Genomic DNA, 13627 nt, shown 5'->3' with positions numbered 1-13627 from the left:
TCCGGCCACACAGTCTCGGGCAGACTGCGGGCATGATGTCACCTCCCGTCCGTCCGTCCCCCCCGTTGTGTTCTGGATACACTCGGCTCCCAGTACACAGCGGGAGCCAATCGGCAGGCGTAGCGCGACTCGCGCATGCGCCGTTGGGAAGCAGGCAGTGAAGCACTTCACTTCCTAGTTCCCTCACCGAGGATGGCGGGGGGCAGCAGAGTGATGAGCGATCGCTCGTCCTCTGCTGCGGACGGCGCTGGACTGCAGGACAGGTAAGTGTCCTAATATTAAAAGTCAGCAGCTGCAGTATTTGTATTTAACCACCCTTTGCAGGCAGAGGTCCCGGACCCCTTTTGTGTAGCAAAAATGTCTCTGGGCTAGCTATCTCACTTGTGGATACTGAGCCCAGTACCACCTCTTCAGATACTGCCAGCCCTCCTGGCTGCAACTGCCTCTTTCTCCTGCCCACTCCACAGTCCTCCTGACTGACCTTGCATCCATCCCAGACAGCTCCCAGTCCCATCAGGCATGATCTTCAGTCCTCTGACTGAACTCACCAGCCCACATGGCTGCTTCCTCCATAGAGACTCCCAGGCAGTGTTCTTCTGCTGTCCTCAACCTTGCTCCTAATAGCCTTCAGGTGGAACTCTAGGGAAGATAACATCCATGATGTGCTCTGTCACACTTCAACGTTTGGTATCTCTGAGTCCTCTGTAGCAGTCGTATTACCTTTTGGCCCTGCAAGTACAGCTATTATTTTTCCAGTTCTTGTAGGAGGGTGACAACGCTCCATGTTCTGCATTGAAATCACACAGCGGCCATGTCACCCTGTAGGCAGGGTAGTCTTAGGTAAGTAAGATGTTATGATTTGCATATAAGCAGACTCACGCTGTCTGAGAACTTTTTGTGGTCCGCTATGATGTAAATTTATTTACCAAGCTATGTGGCTGGGTACATACATTTTTTAAAGGGGAATTAAACTTTTGTAATTCTGTCTGTAGATGTGTTAGGCCCCATACACACGTCCGAGAAACTCGACGGGCAAAACACATCGTTTTGCTCGTCGAGTTCCTTGTGAAGCCGCCGAGGATCTCGGCTAAACAAGTTTCCTCATTGACTAACGAGGAAATAGAGAACATGTTCTCTATTTGGCCCGACGAGATCCTCGTCGGTTTCCTCGGCCAAAAGTGTACACACGACCGGGTTTCTCGGCAGAATACGGCTCCGATCGAGTTTCTGGCTGAATTCTGCCAAGAAACTTGGTCATGTGTACGGGGCCTAAGGCAAGAGACAGGGTGAGATTTTGGGATGGAGGAGTCTTAAGCGTTGATAATAGTCTGTGTTATTGAAGCTATTCTTATAATATTTTTATCAGAGAGCCCATGATAATGGATCATAGAGAGAAAGAACCTTAAGAAGAGAAGCTACTGTGACAAGTTTTTCAAGTATGGTTTCACTTCAATAGTTGCAGCAGGAATTGAGAAACCGCAATGCATTATTTGTAATAAAGTTCTATCAGCCGAATCTATGAAGCCCAACAAACTGAAACGTAATTTTGATACCAAGCACCCAAGCTTTGCTGGCAAGGATATCCAGTATTTTAAAAACAAAGCTGATGGTGTCAAGAAAAGCAGACTTGATACTGGTGGCAAGTACCACAAGCAAAACCTAGCAGCCATTAAAGCTTCATATTTGGTGGCTCTCAGAATCGCTAAGAAACCTCACACCATTGCTGAGGATTTGCTGTTGCCAGCAGTCAAAGACATTGTTTGCGTTATGATTGGAGCCGAATTTGTTACGAAATTGAGTGCAATTTACTTAGCTAACGACACTGTCAGCAGGAGAATAGGTGACATGTCTGCTGATATTATTGATCAGGTAATCCAGGAAATGAAATATGCTCCACTTGGAATATTTAGCATCCAGCTTGATGAATCTACAGATGTTGCAAACTGTTCTCATTTTCTGGTTTACATGAGATATATTCATGATGGTGACTTTAAAGGTGAGTTTCTTTTTTACAAACCTCTTGAAACAACAACTACTGCACGTGATGTATTTGATACAATTGGTTAATTTCTGGAAAAACACAAGATCTCTTGGGAAAAGGTTTGTGGTGTTTGCACAGATGGTGCTCCAGCTATGCTAGGATGTCGGTCTGGATTTCAACGTTTGGTATTGAATGAATCGCCAAAAGCCATTGGAACTCACTGTATGATTCATCGACAAATGTTAGCAACGAAGACGCTGCCACAAGAGTTACAAGAAGTAATGAAAGCGTCATAAGTGTAGTCAATTCTGTAAAAGCGAGTGCTTTAAATAGTCGACTCTTTTCAAAACTTTGTAATGAATTGGAAGCTTCCGCTAACGTTCTGTTATTTTACACTGAAGTGAGATGGTTGTCAAGAGGAAAAGTTTTAAAACGTGTTTTTGATCTTCGTAATGAACTAAAAACATTTTTTAATCAGAAAGCAAAACCGCAGTTTGAAGCACTTTTCAGCGATGAAAATTAACTGCAGAAAATAGCTTACTTGGTTGACATCTTTGCAATCTTGAACGAGTTAAATTAATCACTTCAAGGACCAAATGCAACATGCCTCGATTTGTCTGAAAAGATTCGATCATTCCAAATGAAACTTCAACTTTGGCAACAAAAATTGGATGAAAATAAGATTTATATGTTGCCCAACTTATCTGCTTTCTTTGAAGAAAATGACATTGAACTTGACAAAAGGATTAAAACAATAAGTTCTGTGAAAGAACACTTGCAAATGCTTGCATACAAAATTTCATTGTACTTTCCAAATTTTCCTGACACCCTGTTTTCACTTGCTAGATATCCAGTCACAGTTAAAGTTGAAGATGTTCCTGAGAATGCACAAGAGGAGTTAATTGATCTCTTTACCAGTGATGCAGCAAAAAATGATTTCTCCTCCATGTCTGTTAATAAATTCTGGATCAAGTGTTTGCAGTCATATCCTGTTCTGTCTGAGATTGTGTTGCGCCTTTTTCTTCCATTTCCGACTACATATCTTTGTGAAACAGGCTTTTCAGGCTTGTTGGTTATCAAGTCTAAATACAGAAGTAGACTTGTTGATCTTCGTTGTGCTCTTGCAAAGACTGCCCCGAGAATTTCTGATCTGGTCAGAAAGAAGCAACCCCAGTCTTCGCACTGACGCTTTAGTTTTTTGATGCATGGTATCGCAACAGTTTTGTAGCAATGTCAATTACTGTTATTATATTAAAGCGGAGCTCCACCCTAAAGTGGAGCTCCCGCTGATCGGAACCCTCTCCCCTCCGGTGTCACATTTGACACCTTTCAGGGGGGGAGGGAGGTGCAGATACCTGTCTAAAGACAGGTATTTGCACCCACTTCCGGCCACACAGTCTCGGGCAGACTGCAGGCATGACGTCACCTCCCGTCCGTCCCCAACTCGTTGTGTTCTGGGAACACTCGGCTCCCAGTACACAGTGGGAGCCAATCGGCAGGCGTAGCGTGACTCGCGCATGCGCCATAGGGAAGCGGGCAGTGAAGCCGGAGCGCTTCACTTCCTGGTTCCCTTACCGAGGATGGCGGACGGCAGCAGAGTGACGAGCGATCGCTCGTCCTCTGCTGCGGACGGCGCTGGACTACAGGAAAGGTAAGTGTCCTAATATTAAAAGTCAGCAGCTGCAGTATTTGTAGCTGCTGGCTTTTAATATTTGTTTTCAGCGGACATCCGCTTTAAGACTGTCTAAGATTGTTACTGTTGTTATGCTGTGTTTTCACATAATTATACAATAGAGTGAATACAGTTCAATACACAATGAAAAAAGTTAAATAAACGCAAGTCGTAAACATTTTATTCATTTGTTACTTATATGTTAATTTATAAATAAATATTTTCCACTATATATTACAGATTGTTTTTGTTTATTAATCACTACGCTTTAAGATGTTAGATTTGTAAGAATGAAAATATGTCATGCATATCAGATATTTATATTTCGATTCATAACAGTCGCAAAATTACAGCAATGAGGGACCAACGAAAATAATTTTACTGTTGGGGGTCCCCACAACTTGGGAAATTTCACACATGTAAAGTAACGCAGTGCTAAAAAACAAAAAATGACCTGGTCATGAATGGGGTAAACATGGCTAGGTTAGGGGATTTTCTACTTCAAAATATGTACGTATTTAAGCACTTAAGGACCGGAAGGATTTGTCCTCTCAATGACCAGGCCATTTTTTGCGATACAGCAATCTAACTGACAATTGCGCGGTCGTGCGATGTTATATCCAAACAAAATCGACGTCCTTTTTTCCCCACAAATAGAGATTTCTTTTTGTGGTATTTTATCACCTCTGCAGTTTTTATTTTTCGCGCTATAAACAAAAAAAGAGTGACAATTTTGAAAAAATAATATTTTTTACATTTTGCTATAATAAATATCGAAATTTCTTCATCAGTTTAGGCCGATATATATTCTTCTACAAATTTTTGGTAAAAAAAATTGCAAGAAGCATATACCTTTATAATTATTATTATACAGGGTCTATATAGTGCCAACAGTTTGCACAGCGCTTTAGAACATGGGGGAACAGTACCGTTACAATACAATCCAATACAGGAGGGATCAGAGGGCCCTGCTCAATAGACCTTACAGTCTAGAAGGGAGGGTCAAAGGGAGGGTTAAGTGGAACAAAATTTAACAGCTGTGGGTGATGATCAGATGGAGAAAATTAAAATAAAGTTGTTAGGTGTGGGTAGGATAGGCTTCTATGAAGAGGAGGGTTTCTCAAGGATCGTCTAATAGCTAATAGAGTGGGAGATAATCAGACAGATTGGGTTAAGGCGTTACATAGGATTGGAGAGGTTCTGTAAAAGTCCTGGAGGCGAGCATGGGGGGAGGTAATGAGAGAGTTAGAGAGAAGGAGGTCTTGAGAAGAAAGAAGAGAACGGTTAGGTTGGTATTTTGAGACTAGGTCAGTGATGTAGCTGGGGGCAGAGTTGTGGATGGCTTTGTAAGTAGTTGTTAGCATTTAATTTGTTGGGTGAGCGGAAGCCAGTGGAAGGATTTACAGAGAGGAGTAGCAGACTCAGAGCGATTGGTAAGGTGAATGAGTCTGGCAGAAGCATTTATGATGGATTGAAGGGGGGACAGACTATGTAGAGGTAAGCCAATGAGGTGGGAGTTGCAGTAGTCGAGGCGAGAGATGATCAGGGAGTGAATTAAGAGCTTTATTGTGTCATTGGTTAGATAGGGGCGTATTTTGGAGATGTTGGGGAGGTAGTGGCAGCAAGATTTGGACAATGATTGGACGTGGGGCTTAAAGGAGGGTTTAGAGTCCAGGATTACACCTGGGATTGGTATAATGATTGGTTTGCACAAAAGTTATAGCATCTACAAAATAGGGGATAGATTTATGGCATTTTTATTATTAATTTTCTTTTTACTAGTAATGGCGGTGTTTAGCGATTTCTAGCATGACTACGACATTGCGGCAGACAGATCGGACACTTTTGACACTTTTATGGTATCATTGACACTTATACAGCGAACAGACCTAAAAAGAGCCACTAATTACTGTATAAATGTCACTTGCAGAGAAGGGGTTAACACTGGGGGTGATCAAGCGGTTAAGTGTGTTCCCTCATGTGTGTTCTAACTGTGGGGGGATGGGACTGCCTGGAGGAGGAGACCAATTGCTGTTCCTTATCTTTAGGAGCAACAGATCTGTCTCTACTCCCCTGACAGAACAGATTAGGAGCGATCGTGGGTGGCTGGCAGGCATTGCAAACCACGACATTGCGCATTGGCTCCAGCGTTGCACCACAGACATGAGCGCGCGCCCCCTAGAGCTCTTAAAGCGTAACATGATGGCAATTCGCCCAGGGAAACCAACCTGGTCCTTAAGTGGTTAAATGCGTGTGGTGGGGGAAAAAAAAGTAATCATAGGGTGAGACATGACGAGAGTGAGAAGACCAAGTCATCCTCCACAAACAGTGTGATAGAAGCCCCAGCCTGATGGCACCTGATCCCCTTACCTACTGGGTAGCCCAGTTCCAAATTCAGATGCTTGGGGGAAATTGTAATGTGCAGTGCCAAAAAGACTGCAGGATGAAGCTCCTTACTTAATAGTAGTGTTGGGCGAACTGTTCGGGCCGAACATCGCCTGTTTGACGACCACCCAAATTAGAAGCAGAGAAAGACATTCGTCAAACCTTAAGGATGGTTTAAGGAGTAGTACGTGACTAGGAGAAGGCAGTTCCAGATATTGTAATCCTCAGTGACCACAAGGACTCTGCTTCTCATGCCTCTGCAAACTTGGGGTGCATAGGCTTCCTTATTATTATTCAAAGCCTGCAAAGGACCCAATAATTTGTTGCACCAAGGAGAAAGATCAATATTAGTTGGCAACCCTCCTTGACCACCGTTACAAGGGGAAAGTCTCAGAACTCATCCTGCCCTTGCAGAGGGATCACAGGGTGAAATATCTGGAGGACACCTTAAAGTGGAGTTTATGTACAGTAATGCCGTTCCAGACTCTGGTAGGTTACAGTCTCATGGAAAAGCTACTATTGAGGCTTCTGTTGGTCAAAAGAGGAGCGGTGGAGAAGTCTTCGACGCCCTAGGCTGTCAGCTTCAAGATTCCATCGACAGCATCTGCATCATATGGTGGAAAACAGACATGGAGAGCTTTCCAGTAGACGATCTACTAGGTTTCTGAGTCATGAGAATAGACCACTGGCTAGAACTTGCCCAGTATGCAATTGAGCTGTTGGGCTGCCCTGCATCCAGCGTGCTTTCCGAATGGGTATTCAGTGTCTGTACTATAGTTTGGCTTCACATAAGGTTTGCTCACTGTGGTGCAAAAGTGTGTTATTTCAATCCAAACTCTGCAAAAAAAAACACCAGAATATATCCCAAAAATCTCTAATCTTGTCACTAAAGTGCACTAAAAATTGTGGCCTCATCATACAGACTGGCTGCCCAAGCCGTTGTTTACAAAATAAAAAAAGAGAAAGACAAAGAGCACTTAGATAAAACTGTACACTTTAATTTTAAAATAGTATCAAAGCACTCACATGTTAGTTACTGTGTGTAGGCATAGGTGGAAGTCAAATATGACAGTCAGTCCTCAGCTCGTGTGGGGGAGTCCCTGCAACTGGAGATGTTTGCTGTGCTTCACTGCATGTCAGGGTGCCGGTTTGCTATAGAAGCGGTCGTTTCCGGGTGTTTCTGCGGCTGCCAGGTGGAGAGCGGCAGGGGCGTGGCGTGAGGCGGAGTGACATCAGGACCAGGATGCAACGCGTTTCAGTGCTTGCGCTGTGAGGTATTGAAAGTCACAGCTCGCACCTTTTTCAAGCTGGGCGGATCGGATGTACCATTTGAAGTGTATGATTTCAAGAATGAGCCAGAAGCGCTGTACTTGTTGCACAATACTTATTCAGGTTTAGAAAGCCACAATTTAAGAGGGAAATATGAGCCATAATATAAGAAAATATATAAATTTATGCCATATTAAACAGCACAACCATACTTATAGACTTGATGTAGAGTTTGTAAGCCTTTTTCATATCCTGAAGTTGAGAGAGAGAAAGAAGACCTCCATTTAAAAACTACAGTGTGCCAAAAGTTAACATAATGCAGATTTTTACACCAGTATGTTATTTTTTTACTAGGATGCAATTTTAGAGGGAGGAGCAGAATTCATCTAAATTTTTTTAAATATAACAGTTTTGTTTTTTAACAGCCAGAATAATTGCAAATATTTGATACACAGTAGGTTATCATTTTACTAGAATGCTATTTCAGAGGAAAAGAGCAGGAATTTAACTAAAAATAAAAAGTGACAGTGTATTTTTTTCTATGACAGACAGCCTAAAAATTGTACAACTGTGTTGCACAGAATATTATCTTTACAAGGATGCAATTTCAGAGGGAGAGAGCTGGCAGATTTCCCGAGAATTTTAAATGTTTATTTTGGAGAGGAAAAGTAGAATAACTGTATATATTTAAAGTATCGTATATTATTATATCATGCGATTTTAAAAGGAAAGAAGACAGATTTCATCTGAAATTAAAATCACAGGGGCAGATCCACAGAGTGAGTACGCCGGCGTATCTACTGATACGCCGGCGTACTTTCAAATTACTTGCGTCGTATCTTTAGTTTGAATCCTCAAACCAAGATACGACGGCATCTGGGTTAGATCCGACAGGCGTACGGCTTCGTACGCCTTCGGATCTTAGATGCAATACTTCGGCGTCCGCTGGGTGGAGTTTGCGTCGTTTTGAGCGTCGGGTATGCAAATTAGCTATTTCCGACGATCCACGAACGTACGCGCGGCCGTCGCATTCTTTTACGTCGTCTCTAGTCGGCTTTTTCCGGCGTATAGTTAAAGCTGGTGTTTTGCGGCGTATAGTTAGACTTGCCATGTTAAGTATAGCCGTCGTTCCCGCGTTTAATTTTTAAATTTTTTTTTGTGTAAGTCGTCCGTGAATCGGGATGGACGTAATTCACGTCTATGTTAAAAAAAATGACATCCTAGTGACGTCATTTAGCGCAATGCACGGTGGGAAATTTCGGGACGGCGCATGCGCAGTTCATTCGGCGCGGGGACGCGCTTCATTTCAATGAAACACGCCCCCTAATCGCCGATTTGAATTCCGCCACCAGAGATAGACTACGCCGTCGTAACTTACGGCACAAAATCTTTAAGGATTCGAACTAAAGCCAGGTAAGGTACGGCGGTGTAGCGTATCTCTGATATGCTGCGCAGGTGCAGATCTCTGTGGATCTGCCCCACAGTGTCTTATTTACAAAAAATACATATTGTACATCACTGTCAGCTTGCACATTGTTAGAGCCAGCTTATTCAACCTGACTTCAGTTCACAGTGTACTCCAAAACATTATCTATGATGTGTTATGGTGCTGCCATAAACAGGCACAAAAGTTTGGTGAACATCAAACAAGTATCGTTGCATCAAATCCTGCATTAACCGTACTTGCACTTCATCCGTGGTTATTAAATACAACCAAAAGAAAGCTCTATCAGTGTAAAATATTAATATATTTATTTTGCTATGGTGTTGAATGACTGAGTAGTTGTAATTCACATGTATTTATTTGATGCTTCGAGTGGACAATAATTATTTTGTTGGCAACAGCCTTCCGACACAAACTTTAACTACAATCATCAACATATAAATGAAGTGTCTTATGAAAAGACACACACTGGTAGTTTAGTCTAGTTTATGGTCGTTACCCTCTGACCGAGAGAGATGTGGATCACATAAACACGCGACAAGACTTACAACATAAATAGACCTGAAGTGTGCCTTGGTGGTCTGGTCAGTATGCCAAGAAAAGGGGGCATACCCAAGGTAAGTAATGGGTAGTTAATTGAAGGACATGCTGAGAAGTGCCCTGAAAAAGGGAAGGGCGGGAGGGTGTCGAATGCGATTGAATGCGCAGACTCACGGACATGAGGTGAGCTGGGAAGAGTCGGCCCAGTGACGTGTAGTACTGCACACTGAACCGACAAAGAGCATGTGTGAGTGGGCTGCTTAAATACCCTCCGGGCTCCTCCCATAAACTCAGGCCACCATACTGGCCTTCTTATTTATGGTCATTACCCTCTGACCGAGAGAGATGTGGATCACATAAACACGCGACAAGACTTACAACATAAATAGACCTGAAGTGTGCCTTGGTGGTCTGGTCAGTATGCCAAGAAAAGGGGGCAAAAGACTCAGATAGGGAAATAGTTTATATTGATTTCTTGTATTTATTGAGCCAGCTTGGTAAAGGCTTGTGCCATTCCTTCATGAGGGTTTGGGATGTATGTGGCAAAACAAGGAGACTTCCATCAGCCTGGTATCTTGATTACGTAGTCTGGTACTCCTTGTTGGGAGGCAACTGAGACTGCTCCAATTCGGAAAGAATGTCCAGAGAACTGACTGGGGTTTGAAGCCCAAGTTACTTAGGAGGATTCTGACATGCTTGACACACTGGCTGACACTCAGGGAGCTGGTTTAGAAAGGGTAGCAACGAGCTACCATCAGATTGGCTGGGTAGATGGAGCAGTAGTGGGTCGAGCACCGTCACTGGGCGTCAGGCGTTGTCAGTCTGAAACAGGTTGATGTCAACCCCAGGGGCCTGTTTGTTGCTTTTGCAGACTGTGAGAGTGTAGTGGTTCGAAAGCGAGTCGGCTGGCGTCGGAGCAGTGTGTGACTGCCGGAGCCGCTGACTAAATTCACTAGGTTGTAGGGAACCGTAGAAGGCCTGGTAGATGGCTGTTGGGTGACTAGACTGGGCAAAGCCCTAAACAGGGAACGAGTAAGGATTTTAGACATGTCCCTAAAGAGGGGACTCTTGAAAGGTAGGCGCTTGCCACTGACTACAGGTTGGTGCTTCTGTATGCCCTGTAGGAGGGACTTGACTGCATGGGCTCGAGAATACTGACGGTTTACTGGGGTCCTGCAGGGACAGGAAATGCTGGATGCCATCTAGATATGGCGTGATAGTATTGAGAAATGGTCAGCTGCATGTGGCAATACTATATGAAGGCTAAGATGTGTCCAACATTGCCTATTGCTGCTCCGGGGCAAGGGGCCAAAAATTTGCGATTAGTGTTCCAAGCAGTGCGATAGGCCTTCAGTGTGTTGCGTGCCAAGGAGTGGTTAATAAGTTGGATTGCGTTGGCGAGATGCGACTTCAGTCCATCGTCAGCAATGTCCATGGTGGGACAGGGATAGTTGTTGGGTCTGCTCCAGGCTCTTGCTGGAAAAACATCCATTCCAAGGTTGGAATAGGAAAGCGCATCAGCTGCTTTTTGCATTTGCCTGAAAAAGGTCTACATAAGATATTAACTGGTGACGGAGTGACAGCTGCGCGAGCCTGCGCAGGAAGTGATGGGGAGTGACTTAGATCTATCTTAATTGATGATGTCGGCTGTGGCCCGATTGTCTGTGGTGAAGAACAGTGTCTGTCCTGTTTAAGTGTGGTCCCAGACCTGGGCAGCTGCCACGATGGGGTGCAGCACGAGGCGTGATGAAGACTGGGTGAAGCAAAAATGTAAGAGAATTTCTGGGGGCCAAGTTTTGGAGAACCAGTGGCGGCCTAAAAATGGCTGCAAAAGCCTTTGGTGGCTCGGCTGACACTGCCGGGATGAAGATTGAAATGATGTTCTATCAGGTGGGGAAGTTGTCCCACATAGCTAAGTCTGCCACTGATGCTAGGTCTAGTTTGAGAACTTGGACTGGATCTTGCATTGGTGTGAGAAAATCAAGACAATACACAGGTGCTCAACAAGACGATATACATGCACTCGCAGGCCAACGTGCACTCGCAGGCCAACATGCACTCGCTGGTGCTGGATGAAAACCTGAACTAACCGCAGGGAAAAAACTGAGAAAAGATGAGTGGCCCGCGTGCCACTGAAGATGAATGGCCAACTGGGTGCCACTGTGTGTTTGTGTGGCTGATTGTTTGTCACTGAGGTGTGTTTGCAAGTTTAGTTTGTATCCGGGTTTGCACGTAGGTGCGTGCCGCTAAGTGTTTTATACTACTGCAGACAATATTGTGCGGTTGCAAGGGTGTCAGTGAGTGTCAGGTTGCTGGGACGATATTGTGTGGTGGCAGGGGCCTTGAGTATGAAGGTTTGATGGTATTGGTGGTTGCAAGGGTCTCAGTCTGGTTTTCTGAGACGATATTGCGTGGTTGCAAAGGTCTCGATGATTATGAGGTTTGTTTTGAGATGGCATGGTGTGGTTGCACAGGTCTCAACAAGTGAGGGGTTGCTGAGACGATGTTGCGTTTTGCAATGGTCTCAAATGAGTGTCGGCCGCTGAGACAACTTTGTATGGCTGCAAGGGTCTAAATGGGTGTCAGGTTGCTGAGACGATATTGCATTTGCAATGGTCTCAAATGAGTGTCAGGTTGCTAAGATGACTTTGTATGGCTGCAAAGGTCTGAACGGGTGTCAGGTTGCTGAGATGAGATTGTGTGGTTGCAAAGGTCTAGAAGGGTGTGAGGTAGCTGAGATGATATTACATTTAGCAAGGGTCTCAAATGAGTGTCAAGTTGCTGAGACAATATTCCCCTTTATTTTAATTTTTTTATGAAAACGACTGAATGAAACGCTGGTAAACATGAGTTACCGCATCTGGCAGTGTTTACAAGCTGTTACAGGCATTGGCGTTTCGAATGCCTCTGAACATCCGTCTGAACCCATTTTTTTTTTTTTTTTTTTACCAACAGCAGTGTACATGAGGCCAAAGATGATTTGTCTGGCTGCAAGGGTCTCAATGAATGCCAGGTTGCTGGGGCGAGACTGTATGGTCACAAAGGTCTTTGACGAGTGGGAGGTTGCTCAAGACAGTATTGCGTGGTTGCAAGGGTCTTGATGAGTGTGGGGCTGCTGAGACGGTATTGTGTTTGCAAGGGTCTGAACTATGGTGTGAGGCTGCTGAGACGGTATTCCGTGGTTGCAAGGGCCTTGATGAGTGTGGGGCTGCTGAGACGGTATTGCGTTTGCAAGGGTCTGAACTATGGTGTAAGGCTGCTGAGACGGTATTGCGTGGTTGCAAGGGTCTTGATGAGTGTGGGGCTGCTGAGACGATATTGCGTTTGCGAGGGTCTCAACAATGGTGTGAGGCTGCTGAGACGGTATTGCGTGGTTGCAAGGGACTTGATGAGTGTAGGGCTGCTGAGATGGTATTGCGTTTGCATGGGTCTCAACAATGGTGTGAGGCTACTGAGATGGTATTGTGTGGTTGCAAGAGTCTTGATGAGTGTAGGGCTGCTGAGACGGTATTGCGTTTGCAAGGATCTCAAGAATGGTGTGAGGCTGCTGAGACGATTTTGCATGGTTGCAATGGTCTCAACATGTGTCAGGTTGCTGGGCCGAGATTGTGTGGTGACAATTTTTTTTTTCTGCTTTTTTTTTTTTTTTTGCGTTTTGTAAGGGTCATGTGTTACAAGGGTCTTAACAAGGGTGTCAGGCTGCTGAGACAATTTTGTGTGCTTGCAAGAGTCTCCATGAGTGTGGGGCTGCTGACACGGTATTGCGTTTGCAAGGGTCTCAACAAGGGTGTCAGGCTGCGGAGACGAATTTTGCGTGCTTGCAAGAGTCTCCATGAGTGTGGGGCTGCTGAGACGGTATTGCGTTTGCAAGGGTCTCAACAAGGGTGTCAGGCTGCGGAGACGAATTTTGCGTGCTTGCAAGAGTCTCCATGAGTGTGGGGCTGCTGAGACGGTATTGCGTTTGCAAGGGTCTCAACAAGGGTGTCAGGCTGCGAAGACGAATTTTGCGTCATTGCAATGGTCTTAACAGGTGTCAGGTTGCGGGGCTGAGATTGTGTGGTGGCAATTTTTTTTTTTTTCTGCACTTTTATATTTCTTTTTGCGTTTTTTTTTTCTTTTTTACGTTTTTTTTTTTTTTTTGCAAGGGTCATGTGTTGCAAGAGTCTTAACAAGGGTGTCAGGCTGCTGAGACGATTTAGTGTGGTTGCAAGAGTCTCGATGAGTGTGGGGCTGCTAAGACGGTATTGCGTTTGCAAGGGTCTTAACAAGGGTGTCAGGCTGTGGAGACGAATTTTGCATCGTTGCAACGGTCTCAACAGGTGTCAGGTTGCTGGGC

At 44.6% G+C, this 13627-nt stretch overlaps 1 pseudogene; it reads left to right on the top strand.

The window, feature by feature from the left end:
* The window catches only part of LOC120918566, a 69320-nt pseudogene extending 66153 nt beyond the window's left edge, over positions 1 to 3167 (top strand).
* The last annotated feature ends 10460 nt before the right edge of the window (positions 3168 to 13627 follow it).

The sequence above is a fragment of the Rana temporaria genome, chromosome 1 (assembly GCF_905171775.1).
Source record: "Rana temporaria chromosome 1, aRanTem1.1, whole genome shotgun sequence".
NCBI classification, from domain to species: Eukaryota; Metazoa; Chordata; class Amphibia; order Anura; family Ranidae; genus Rana; species Rana temporaria.
Note: the sequence above shows the minus strand (reverse complement) of the source record. Positions and strands in the feature narration are given on the sequence as shown.